At 30.9% G+C, this 14011-nt stretch overlaps 1 long non-coding RNA gene across 1 annotated transcript; it reads left to right on the top strand.

Moving 5' to 3' along the window:
* Positions 1 to 6663: 6663 nt before the first annotated feature.
* LOC121123117 (uncharacterized) lies at positions 6664 to 13897 on the top strand. The gene is made up of 3 exons (XR_011781429.1): positions 6664 to 6862; positions 12495 to 12764; positions 13553 to 13897. It is a non-coding gene; the product is annotated as an uncharacterized lncRNA (long non-coding RNA).
* Positions 13898 to 14011: the final 114 nt, after the last annotated feature.

The raw sequence follows: 14011 nt of genomic DNA on the forward strand, positions 1-14011 counted from the left end.
GTCTTTTATTTTCTTTGAAGGGTCTTAGAAAAATCGTACTTTAGTCAGTGGCAGTGGGCCAAAGGGGAGGTGCCCACTCCTGTGACTATTTTTATAAGGAAATTTGGAGAAATATATAAAGCAAGTTCAAAAATCTATATTTTATGCAAATTTTTATGTATACGGATATGTAACTTTTAAAATTGATGAGAGATGTCTTATAATGTCGTATATAATTGTAAATAATAGAGGCATTGATGAAAAAAATTTCACAAACATGAATATAAAAGAGTACATAATGTAAAGCAAACATGTACTGGCTCACGTGGTCCAAATACTTTGGAGTGTTGTAGTTGGCTTCAACCCCAGATAAGAGAAAATATAGTTAAATAATATTTTTGAACCTATAAACGTGGATACCTTTATTGTAGATTGCAAACTTACCTCCAAAAAAGAAACATAAAACAGGCCCAAAATCAGTTGGGTCTCAGCAATTTTTGTTGAAAATTGTTTACAGCTTAATAAGAGCATATTTTAATTCAACCAGTCAAGGTTCAGAACACAGAGTAGAAAAAAAGAAGAAATAAATTGACGCCCGACCAAAAAGTACAGAGTTAATGTTTATGTTATTGATGTAACGCTGTGTATACATTAGTGGTATCACAATACATACTCTCAGTCATCAACAAGAAGAAACTTGAAGCTGGAAAATACATTGAAAACAAACTTTGAAGTGGTCTACTAACCAAACTAACTCCAGAAGCTACCCTAGAGGCCTTTTGAAGTCAATCCAAAAATGAAAACGACTGAGCTGGCCAGGTAGAAAATATTTGGCAAGTCCACAGTGACAAGAGTAATAAAAATTGCTGGTGGTAAGTCCCTAAGGCTTCAGAAACAACCTTTATTTAGCTAGATCAAAAAAAAAAAAAACAAAAGACTCGTCTCCAGCGCTGAAAAAGCATTCTGAATTATGTTAAACAGGGTAATTTTCTTCATTGATGAAAAAACGTTCACTGTTGATCTTATTTCTAACAGGCAAAAGGATAGATATGAAACCCTAGATAAATCCTGGGAAAGCAGAATCCTGAGAGAGACTCTCATGCCTGACCCTCCAGACCATCTGGTTGCTGACTTAGAGCATGCCCATGATGTTGATGGGACCGGCGCAAGACTAGGACAACAATCTCTTTTATTTGCCTTCTACTTTCCACTTCAGAGTATTTAATCTGATCTAGACAGCCTACCTCTCTTCTAAAGCTGACATGCCAAAAAGTTTGAACCGGATGTTTACAAAAGAAATGTCTACGCAACCTCTTAAATTTTCATTTTAATAAAATTATAATACTTTTTGAAGGTTAAGTATAAGTCTAAAAGGACCAATGGAACAAATATGTTTCATTTTAAACAAATCTAGATATAAGCAGAAATAACATATTGTACGAAAGTTTTACAACTGTAGTAATAGCATATTATTCCATATGTTATCGCTCACTCAATCATTTGAAAAAAAACGCCCTACAAGGCACCTTCCATCATTGTTTGCATTGCAAGGAATGACAGTAGGGCTCAAGTGTATCTTACTCCACTAATTTGTCTATTTATTTCACATCAAGGTAAGCTATGGACATTAAAAACATACTACAATATGTAATACTATTTAATTTTATTAATTGGTAGGTGTATGTGCCATTTGAGCAGAATGTTTTTATCATCTATTCACACATATGTTCTATTTCAATAAAAAGTGAATGAATTTGTTTTTAACTAAATTTTATGCCAGTTATATAATGAAATGACGGATATTAATGCTAAAAACATAATAACACTTTTTTTTTTAATTTGCTTGTAGGGATAATATCGTATTAAATGTTTTTGTAACCCGGTACCACTATAGGTCATGTATACCGAACTTGTTTACTTCTGTTGAAAATAGTTGAGTATCCCTGATTTAAATGATACTATGGTTACTAATTTGCTCAGCTTAATATAATAACGTAACCATACAAAGAAGTAATAAATTATGCCCCATTTGTACATGCTTGATTTACTATACAACATTAGTTAAAAAGGTTTCTCTTAGACTTTCTTAGTTAAGTACAGGATTCCCTCCTTTTTTTCTTTAAATCTTTATTGATGATGTTATAACAATAATATTGGACGGAATGCTTTCAAGAGTTTCTCTTTCGAGTAAGAAAAAACATCATTATAAGATATATGTAAGTATATACAGTTTTTTTAGTCATGCTAACTGAATACTTTTCATACATCATTGGCCATAAAAAAGAGAAATGTGGCTTCTTCTTTTAAAATTTAAGACGATATTTAAATCAAACTAATTTAAAAGTACATTAAAAGTTTATTGGAGTAAACAATGAAGCATAAAGAGATCCCAGGATTTTTTTATGATAGGATTTTTTTATTATGCTTTATCTTATATAATGTACTTCCTTCTTCTTTTTCTTTTTCAATGAGCTATAGCTACACACTCGTTGTAAAAAATGAGTGCTCAAGTCATATTTTATACTGTATAGAGTTGTAGAAAATATGGATAAAATAATGGTTTTCTGACTAATGTTTAACTTCCACCACGCTTTTTTATAGTGAAGTCAAAGAGTATATGACTTGCTTTTGTATTAGACTCCGGTTTAACTGCCAAAATTGGTAAAATATCAAGTTTCGAATTCTTATAAGTGATACATGTTTTCTAAACCAAAATTTTACTTAGAATTCAAATTTGAAGTCAATCATACACAATATGCAATGGTTTTTTTAATTTAATCATTGACGGAAATAAAAATATATTTTCAGCATTTTCAAGTTCTACAAATGAATCAATTTATCAAACACCTGTGGTTTTGAGGACCTGTAGTTGTTTTTGAAAATTCGACTTTGATTTAGTCAATATCATGTTGCTACTGGTCATGGGATTGCATTAAATCACGCGTTCGGAAACATTGATATTTTGCTCAAAAATCTAGTTTATGTTGCTTCGTAAAAAATATAATCAGAAATAGTAAGTACTTTGACTCAAATTGTGATGGGGAAGGTGGGGCAAGTCACTACCCCCGGTTAAGTTGATACACCACTGAATATGAGAGATCTATAGAAAATTCAGAGTTGTTTACCTTAAACATATTGATGGGGACACTATTTTAACTTTTCATTAAATTTCATAAGAAGATTCAGAAAAATGGACAAGATTTAAGGCTCAAAATTTATATATCTGTCAACTTTGCATATTTGATGTCACTACAGTTTTTGGCTCATATCTAGTTCTTAAATGGTCATCTTATTAATTTTCACCTGTTGGAATTGTTCATTAGACATTAGTAAATGATTTGAATAATTAAATTCGAGCATATTTTTTTCGTTTACTTCATCATGATATTTGAACTGAATTGGGGCAAGTTGAAACACTTTGTGAGGGGCAAGTTGAAACACTTTGTGAGGGGCAAGTTGATACATGTATCAACATTTGACATGCTTCTCTTCTGCATGCACGAACAGTACGGGAACAGTAACATTGATAACATTGATATACCAACCAAGAGTAAAGCATCTTTTCCGTCCATCTCTTCAGAAAATTCTTGTAGTTCAATACAAAATGGTAAATTGTCAACAATAAGTGAAGTCCCTCCTAAAGTATTATGCCCACTACCTATAGCCCAACAAAAACCATCCAAAAATAGACGTTGCAAAGTATCATGTTCTATTCTCACAAAAACACCACCAAAATGTGAATAAAAAGGATTATTTATTATTTAAATTATGATTATTATTATGAGCTAAGTGAAATATTTGTGTATTTGGAAAGAAATATGAATAAAATGAGTATTGTCTTCATAAAACCATGACAGTGTGTTTATTGACCAGGGTCTGATGTATACCTAATTATGGAATTAATTTGAATAGACTTGATAATTTTCATATCATCAATATGTCAATTTGTCTCAATTGTTTCTTATCTTAATCAGTCATTTGTTTAGATGTATCAACTTGCCCCATGACATGTATCAACTTACTGCTGCCCTGAGGTTTATATTATTGAAAAAATAAGAAAGAATATCATATGCATCATATATATGCATGATTATATTTTGTTAGGTAACTCTTTTGGCTACCTAGTTACAAAATATTAGCCGAAATAGATGGTTCTGAACTTTTTGAGGACGTAAAAACCAAAAAGTGTATCAATTTATCTCACATTCCCATATTATTTTCATAACTAAGTATCTCCTGGGTATAATCGATAAAACTTTTCATGAATATTGCTCATTCCGTATTTTTGTCAAGGCCTCTTGTAATGCGAAATTTTCCAAAAATTTAAAATGCAAAAATTACACCTGCTAAGAGAAAATTAAACACATCAACCTGAAAGATACTATTTCTGGTAAAAACAATTAAATATATATAGCTTCTAACGTTTTTATGTGCCATCCATTTTAATAATAGACGGTTCTTTTTTTTCACAACTCAATAAGATTAGGGAGTAGGGATAATATTTTTTTTTTTTTTTAATATTTATGCACAATAAATAGTATAAATCAAGTATCAATTTAAAGCTTATTAAATTACCAATAAAGTGATAGGTAAATCAAGCATGTAGACTTTTTTTATAAGTAGATATGGCTACCTAAAGCCAGGCATTTATCGAAAAGTAAGAATTATTGATCACCGTTTGTCACTTGACACATATTTTTTTTAAACGCCATTGCACAAAAGTTAAGGGATAAAAACTGAACAGACAATTTTATTTTAATGTCCTGGCTACTATATATCCTTGTAACATAAATAATGGTCTTTTAAATACACATTGTTGATCTTATAGGTCTACAAAATTGGGATTTTAAATTTTTTTGTTCAGCAAAAACAGTTATTTTTGGGTAAAATTGATCACGAATTCAAATTTATTGTCTAAGCGACACAAGATACAGGATTGAAAATTAAAGAATCATAATTTAAAGACATTTTTTCCCTAGAAAAGACTTATTAAATAATTTTCAATGCTTACCCTAAATATTTTTTCAGACTTTTGGGAGTGAAACCAGGTTCAAATCTTCAACCATGTCATACACTGTTACTACTAATCATATAATTTCTTGTATTATATGCTGTTAATATACTGTTGTTATACTTTATGACATCAAAATCTGTCTGCCTTACCCATCCGTCGGTACAGTACATAAAAATGGAAAATTCTAGCAAGTTCGATTATATGATGGTCTAACTTTGTATTTCTATTAAACTCGGGTTGGTCTAAACATCCGCAAGATTTCATTCATTCTTGCGTACCTTTCTAATACAACTCTACACAAGTATAGGTACTTCCTTTTCTTTTCTTTTTTAATATGGCAATCACAAGTGATTAAAATGGGGTACATTTTTGTAGCTCGTCCCGAGTAAGGTTTCTTTTCTTAAGCTCTTGTCATTATTATTTAATTTATGAGGAGTGAACTTCCTTTTCTGCTAAAGTCATTGATGTATAGTATATAGTATACGAACCCGGGTTGAACATTTGCGTGTGCTCTTAAAAGACGATGAGTAACCCTGCTAATTTGTTGTTGAGTTATGATTGTAAGACCTTGTGGACTCGGAGTACGAGGGAAGTCTGAAAAGTTTCCTACCACAAGTGAAAATGGTAGCACTCTAAAATAAAAGCTAGATCCATCAAAGTTGCATTTGTTGACAGTTATTCAGCAAAGGGTTAGACATTTTGGAAGTACAGTTGTTATGTAACAGTTGTTTGAGGTTGTTGTTTTTTTTTGTGAAAATTGACAAAATCGAGTTTTAAATATTTATTTTTGAAAGCGTAATCCTTATCTAAATTGACTCAAACAAAAAAACAGAAAGTGTCTCGTGAACAATCATGTTGTTGAGAGAAAAACACGCCGAGTACTATTTAGACGGGTTACAGAGATTACCATACTAAATATCCTGTCCATTAAATGGTCCTTGGCATTATGACCTCTGATGGAAAAGATGTATCTGCTCTTTTTCAAAGCTGGACAGAAAATTGGCCAGGAGGCCTATTATAAAGTGCTCAGGTAAAAAATCTTCCCATGACTAAACACCAACTACCCGGAGGGTAACTATGTGTGGAATTAGGACGGCACCCCCTTTCAAACGTCCGCCAAGTGCAAAAAGTTTTGCACAGATGGCATGGCTTGATTCTGGATCAATGAGATATGGGCCCTTCCTCACCATATTTGAACCCATTGGACTTTTCTATATGGAGAGAGGGAAACCAACAGTACCTCACATTCAAATATGGACTCACTAAACTCCTCCTCCATATTGGCTGCGTGGGACAACATGTCAGTGGAGCTTGTCATCAACTCCTGCATGCCCTTTAGGTTTTTTCAAAAGCCTTGTCTACATGTTTTGTTAACATTATTTATTTTTGCCTATTTTTGTAAATATAATATTATTAATGCATTTCTCAATCCATCTCTCGAGTCCACATTTTGTTGCCCTACCCTGTATACCATATGTACTTTTTTTTTCCATAATGTTTCCATTCGGCTAAGACCTCGCGGACGGCCTATATAACTTACATACATAGGTATAAATTAGCAAATAAGCTCTTGTTGTTTTTTAAATAAAGTTAAGTGTGTAACATAAAAAATAAATTAAACAGTATTCTCCTTTCCGAATAATTCATAAAATAATAAGAACATTAAACACATAAGAAAATGCGTACAAAACATAAACCGCGATCTTCATGGAGAAAATATACAGTATCATTCATGGTATGTTATTCTGTAATTTCTTATGGTAGAGATATATGCTATTTCTAAAGATAAGTTTTCTCCTATCTTCCCGTTGTTTATTAGTAGATAGATAAATGAAGTCTGACCGAAACTACACAAAACAACTGAATGAGGTAAGACAATTAATTATATCCATCTCCTACCTATTATTTCATTTCTATTGAACGTTTATGGACAATGTACACATGTATGTACTGTATTGTGTATATTTTGTGAGAGTGCTTTGTTTGACTAAAATTTATTAGAACGATGTACATTTGTATAATATATCTGTCTATTTTGATACATTAACGTATAAAATGTCGGTAGTTACTCATATTGAGACTCGGTCCTAAGGGATTTTTTCTAGTCCGACTCGGAACAATATTTCGGTCCAGTTTCATATCGTAGAACGATTTGCTTCCCATTCCTGATTTATGAGTTATACAAATAGGATTGATGCAACACTTTCTATGTTCACAAATTTGAAACACATAACTGACGTCATATACCATTCATCTATAGAATTGGTATAGACGGAATTTTGAATGAGATCGATCCAGAGTTCTTTTCGGATCAATACAGACGGAATTTGGCTTTGAAATCGGTTGTGACTAGTGTTTTGTTGGTCTTTATGTACGACCGAGGACCACAGTCCACTCCATCCCGGTTCCATCTAGTCCAGTCCAACTTGTCGGTCCTTAAACAACCTAAAATAAATCGTGACGTCAAAGAGTGTATTTTTCTATTTGTTTTATTGTTCACTTAGGTATATATTCAGGGGCATTGGCAGGATAATATGTTATTAGTATTATTTTTCTCTTTTTTTTTTGGGGGGGGGGTCAAAAAACCCAAAAAGTTAAATATTTTTGGAAAAAATATTGAAAAATTTAATATTAAATATTTTTGGAAAAAAATTGAATATCAAATATTTAATTTTTTCGAAAAAAATTGGAAAAATTCACAGCTCTTCTTTAAAAAAATTATATTTTTAGAAGAAAAATTCAATTTCAAATATTAAATTTTTTTGGAAAAAAAAATCTAGATCCACAGCGACAAAAAATTTCAAAAACTGAATTTCAAAATAATTTTTTTTTGTAAAAAGCAATAATTCCTTAATTTAAGGAGAACTGGAGCCCCTCCATCCCAACCCCTGCGGACACCCCTGATAATAGAATAAATTACATAACTAAATAACAATATGATCGATATTTTTATGAAAAATTTCAAGGACCGACAGTATTTTTCCCAATGATCGACAGTCCCAAGGACCGATAGGACCGGTCCTAAGCTGAACTGGACCGAATAAATAAGTACCGACATAACACTACTTGTTACCAAACTTCTTTAGAGGACCAAATTATTTCGGTCCATCAAAAATCATAACGTTCTCAGTCAGGTCTAAGATTTTCAAACCGAACACCAACACTATTTTGTTACCTACTACATATGTGACCTGTCAATACAAAAGTAAGCTAGAATGATTTCTTTCAAAATGGAGTATGGATTACTTTTCTACTAAATTATCCTTCATTTCTATCTACAAACTATTCTAATAACACCAACCAATAGGATTTTGGCCTGCAGGCTGAACCCCACATTTATTATTATTATTTAAGCCGTACAACACGAATATGACCATTACAACTTTCAATGGATATCGGTTTGGCCTTTAAAGTATTTTCTGTTAAATCAAGTTTCTAGCGTATAACTACGATTCAGTCCCATATTTTTACATGAAAGAACTATATAAATGGAAATAAAAGTAAATTAAAATTGATACAAACATTTCAGTAATTGAGAAATGAATTATTCATTACTTTATCCTGATTACAATTAATAAATAATATACATAACCAACAAAATATCGAGTAAAATGTAGTATCTTACTTAGAAGCTAATATCTTTTTTATTTTTTCTTCAAGTTCTCTATATACTAGGAGAAGTTATAGAATAGACCTTATATTTCAATTTTAAAAAATTGTCATTAAATAATAACGATTTGGATTTATTTTTGGCCAATTTAGTTTGGAATATTTATTAAGATATTTAAATATAATAATCTGCTCTGATTGCGTGAATATAGATTGCAATAACTTTCCAAAGTCAAAAAATTGAATCCTTTGTTTGATTATGAAATAACACTTAAAGTATCCAAAAATTGATCATCAGAATAAAAGAGTGAGAAATTGATAAATTTTATTTGAAATGGGTTATATGGGGATAATTTACGTCAACTAAATCAAATAAAGGTTCTAAACTATAGATAACATTCTTGGGTATCTAAACTCATCACATCAATTTGAATAGAAACCCTATAATCGGCCAAAATATGTTAGTGAAATATTAAGCTGTATGTATTATTGTACCTATTTATTCGATCCAGTCCATTTCCAGTCTTACGACTGATCCTATCAGTCCTTGGAACAGATCCTTAGTAATGTTGGTCCTTCGGAATGTCAGTACTAGAACTGATTTAAAAAAAATTGATTGAAGTCATCAAGGACCGAACTTAGAACTTTATACAGGACAGAACTGGGCCGGGCTGATACTAAAATGGATGGGACTACAGTTTTCAGTCCTAAATGAGGATCCACCAACACTAGCTGTATGTATACAGATGACCAAAACATTAGTGAACAGTGGTCCACGCGACGCTCTAAATTCTTGAGCGGGAGGGCGCTCATTATTTTGAATAACAAGTGGCACGCGCTCATCATTTTAGAAGAGCGATAAAATCGTTCGAATTTTCGCGCATTTATATAAGTTTGAATGTATTACTTTTTCTGTTACTACCTCTTATGAGATAACATCAAATTTGATTTGAGAGATGAAGAATAATTTTAAAGATTGTAAGAATGGACGGTTTAAGTTATATCTCTGTTTTTTTTCTGTTGACAAGTTTGCCTCTCATGTATCTAAATCTATGTAGTAAATTGACATAAGACCTCAAAATCTCACGCAAGCATAAGTTCAAACCCCTTGATAAAGTTTTATACCATCTCAAGCTAATTACCAGGCTTAACTGGCTCATATTGCACGGAACATCCGTAAATACAGGTCCCCTAAGACAGTGGTTCCCAAACTTTTTGTTCCCAGGGCACCCCAAAAAGAATAATAACGATTTCTTGACACAGCTATTTTAATTAGAAAAATCATTTGGATTAATATTAGTGAGTGCAAATAATATATGGTTTTCACAAATCGTACGGCACACTTGAACTTTCAATATATTGACTTTGATTGCAATTATAAAGAGTTGTCAAATTCAAATACACGTATACGAGCGAAAAAATTAGCAAAATTGAGCTAGAGCATGCTCCTTGCTTTAAAAACGAGCGGAAGCGCCCTCACAAAATTATTAACTGTGCAGGAGCACACTCAGAATTTCTTGAGCGGAGTAATGCACTGCCCATGACGAGAAAAATAACGAGATACTTGATTTTTGTTAAAGATATTTTTTGTGTTAATGTATTTCCAGAATTCAAAAACTGTTGGATCTTTAAAATGCAAATCAAAAATATTTTACCCAGAATTGAAATGGTGTGCCTCTGATTGTTTTAATCTAGATAAATATAGAAATGACCTTTATACTCAAAAATTTCTGCAACGTTTGATATACTGTCAATAAAGCTTCATAGTTTAATACGTATTAATTAAGGTTTTTTCAAGCAACAAATCTTAAATAACATTTAAACTATTGTTTTTTTTAAGTGTTCATATAGAAAAAAAGTTGTATATCTATTTTATCATTTTTATCAACAAGGATAAATGTATTACACTTTCAAAGGAGGCTCCATTTCTCCTCATTCTCTGAGCTTACAAAGAAAAACCATTTAAATATTTTTTGAATTTAGAAGCATGTGCTATATTAAGGCCGTCGACACCAGGGTCATGATGGATCAAAAAATCTACACTTAAAAATGACTTGCTTTCAACATAGATACAGAATAAACTTTGCTTTATTAATATAGGTTATAAAAGTTAAATATCCCCCATATTAAACACCATGTCAATGGCCCTAAAATATAAATATCATTTTATGAAATATCATAGTGCATTAATTAGTATTTTAGTTATTCTCAACGGAAATAACTTTCAAAAATAAAATATATTTCGACTGATAAAAAATAAATAAAATTTCAAACGTTCTTCACGACCCAGTGGATGGCAGGGGGGTCCGCAGGACTTTTTTTTTAGTAAAAAACTTTTTGATTTTTTTAGATTTATAATCTATTAGAAAAGCCTTATTTTAACTTTAAAGATTTTATTTACGAGGTTTTTTTATATTTTAAATATTTTTTTTGAAAAACAATGATTTTATATTATTGACGATAGAAAATTTTATTTGAGGAGGGCAAATACTCCTAGATCCCACTCCCTACAGACACCCCTGATAGGAACCCCTGTTATAGACCACAGAAGCAGAAATTTTGGACCAACACATTTGCTTAAAAATCCGGGGCTTTACACATAGATGGAAGTATTATTTTTTTATTCATCTGATTTTCAGTTAGTACAAATCTTCAATAGACAGCTGACAAAATTTCTTTCATTTTTGAGTTATTTTGCAAGTGTGACGACGCTGCTACTAAATAGATCAAAAACAATTTTGTGTTTTAATTTTACAGTGCTTCTTGATTGGGAAAAATGTTGTTGAAACTAAGCAATGGCTTGAAAAGTTTTGTAGGGACCCCGCTCCATTTTGTGAATAAATAACAAAATGAAATAAAATAAAAAATAAGAATACTTTATAAAAAACCAATTTCCAACAAAAAAAAAACGTGTTTTCTTTGTTAAGCCCGGTACTTTTCAGCCCTTTATTACAAAGATTATTTTCATTCTTTTTGAGGTAAATGCTATCACGGGCACAACATGTCAATTTAAAGGCAAAACATAGTTGACTAGTTGACATTACTCTAATTTGTTTCTAGTGATACAAAAAAAAGAGAATATTACCAGAGACATAAATAGCAAAGTAATTATAATTAATTATTCATTTCTACTGATTGTGTATAGCAAGATAAAAAAATCATTCATTTTTAATTTGGTATAAAATATATTTACTTACCCACTTATACATTTTTGTTTAAGTTATAAACTTGTGAAATAAATTCACATTTCACATAGTAATACATTTACTTACAACATCAACTAGATCAAAAACTTTTGACATTTCAAAACTGACTGCCTATGATTAAAGATTACTTTGATAATCTATCATTCTCCGAATACTTTATATTCAAATACATTAATTAATATTTTGCTTATAATAAATAGGCGCCTCAACATAAAAACAATCTTGAACAAAAATCAAGAAAAAGATAAAATCTCAATGATACCTATATTTACTTCATATTCCACTATTTCATAGTCATATTTGAGTCCATTATAGGCTTTGTACTCAAATTTGCGGGATGGGCTATGATACTCAAGAATTGTAATTATAGTTTAAAAGTCTTATTTCATTTAAGAGACTTATTTTGGCTCTTTCAAATAAAATAGTTACATTTTTCCTTCTTTTATTCTGACGATTAATTAATTTTTTGGTACTCTAAGTGCGATTTGCAACACTCAAAGTGTTAATAAAAATAATTTGTTGATAGAAATTGAGGATAATTCGTCAAAGACTATGAATTTAATCCACACTCAATTTTGAGAAAAATCATTCTGGCTTACTTTTGTATTGATGGCCACATATTAATGTAATATTTATAGAGTTGAGTTTACAAATTATTTTTCGTATAAAATTATAACTTTTTCAAGTCCTTTTAGAGTCAAGTGGCCATACTATACTAAATAGGATTCAATTTGTGCAAAATAAAAAAATATGGAGACTTCTACATCAATGGAAAACTATGACAAAGATTATGATGAAATTGGACGATTGGCTGTGTACTTATTTGATAGACTTTCTTCTAATCAACAATATAGTAATATGTATGGTGGATATACATTGCCAAAATCAACCAATCAAAGAGTATATACAGTACAGTCATCTTTAAAACATGGGCATTATGGCGTAATAGATGCTGGGTAAGGAAGAATATATGAATTTATTTTAAATATCTATATTAATGTAAGGTATTTACTCAATTTCCGATAACTATTGGTGCGGGGCAAGGTTAGGTTGTATTAGTGCTACCAATGGTCGTACATGTCGGTCAATTTTATTAAATGTATGCAAAATTTGTAATAATGGATGTATTAAAATGAATCCAATATTTTACCAATTGATGGATTTAGAATGTGTGTACTGGGTGTCCCATTAATGTATTTTTTAAGTTATGCAAACACAAGAGGCCTTACAATTTGTGTAATTTAACACAAATTATGAAAATTGGAAAAATAAAAAAGGTGCATAATTTGGAGGGCTCTACCACTCTTCAAAGTTTTGTAAAAAATTACGCCTTCACAGATTTAAACCGTATGTCTAAAACAATACAAAGATGAATTTTGAGAGTGATTTTATTATTGAAACAAGAAGGGAGACTCAGTAGAGCACAAAACCTCAGCCAATGGTCATTTTTTGGTGTGACCTTGACCTTGGACCCCTCAAAACGTCTTAAAACAATTAAACCTATGTATTACACCCCCTCCCCCCTCCCCACTTTTAATGGCTCCGTGCGCATATGCAGAATTTGAAATTGAAATTTTTTCCAGGAGGGGCACTTTTTATTTACATATATAAAATATAGATGTTAATGTAATAAATCTTGAGAGACAGGGGAGAGGCAGCTCGGTAAATACACTAATTGTTCAACATAAAAATATATATTCATTTATAGATCATCAAATCAATAATACTCTTCTATTTTTTCCAGGGAAGGAATTGATCCATATGGCGTCTTGGCTATGATAGCATTTTCAGTCTTTCTATTTTATATTATATACTCCTATCTAAATCAAACTGGGAATGGAGGAAAACGAGGATTCTCAGATGAACCACATCAACAAATTCAAGCAATTCATCATAGTTTGATAAATGCTTTAAATAAATATAGTTTGAAAGATTCTGAAAGAAGGTTTTAATAAATAATCATAACCAGGAGTTTTGCATTGGCACAATTATAATAATATATTAATGAAAAGTATAGTAGGAATTGATTAATTTTAATTATAGATTATATACTTGATAAAATAGAGAAATAAATATTGATTATTGTTATGTCCTGAAACTTTCAATACAACAATGCTTTATTTTAATATTAATTAATATGTAAAGGAAAGGAGGTTATTCTCGAATAGCTGAAAGCTTACCTGTATTCCGAATATAATCATTG

This window comes from Lepeophtheirus salmonis, chromosome 8 (genome assembly GCF_016086655.4).
Source record: "Lepeophtheirus salmonis chromosome 8, UVic_Lsal_1.4, whole genome shotgun sequence".
NCBI classification, from domain to species: Eukaryota; Metazoa; Arthropoda; class Copepoda; order Siphonostomatoida; family Caligidae; genus Lepeophtheirus; species Lepeophtheirus salmonis.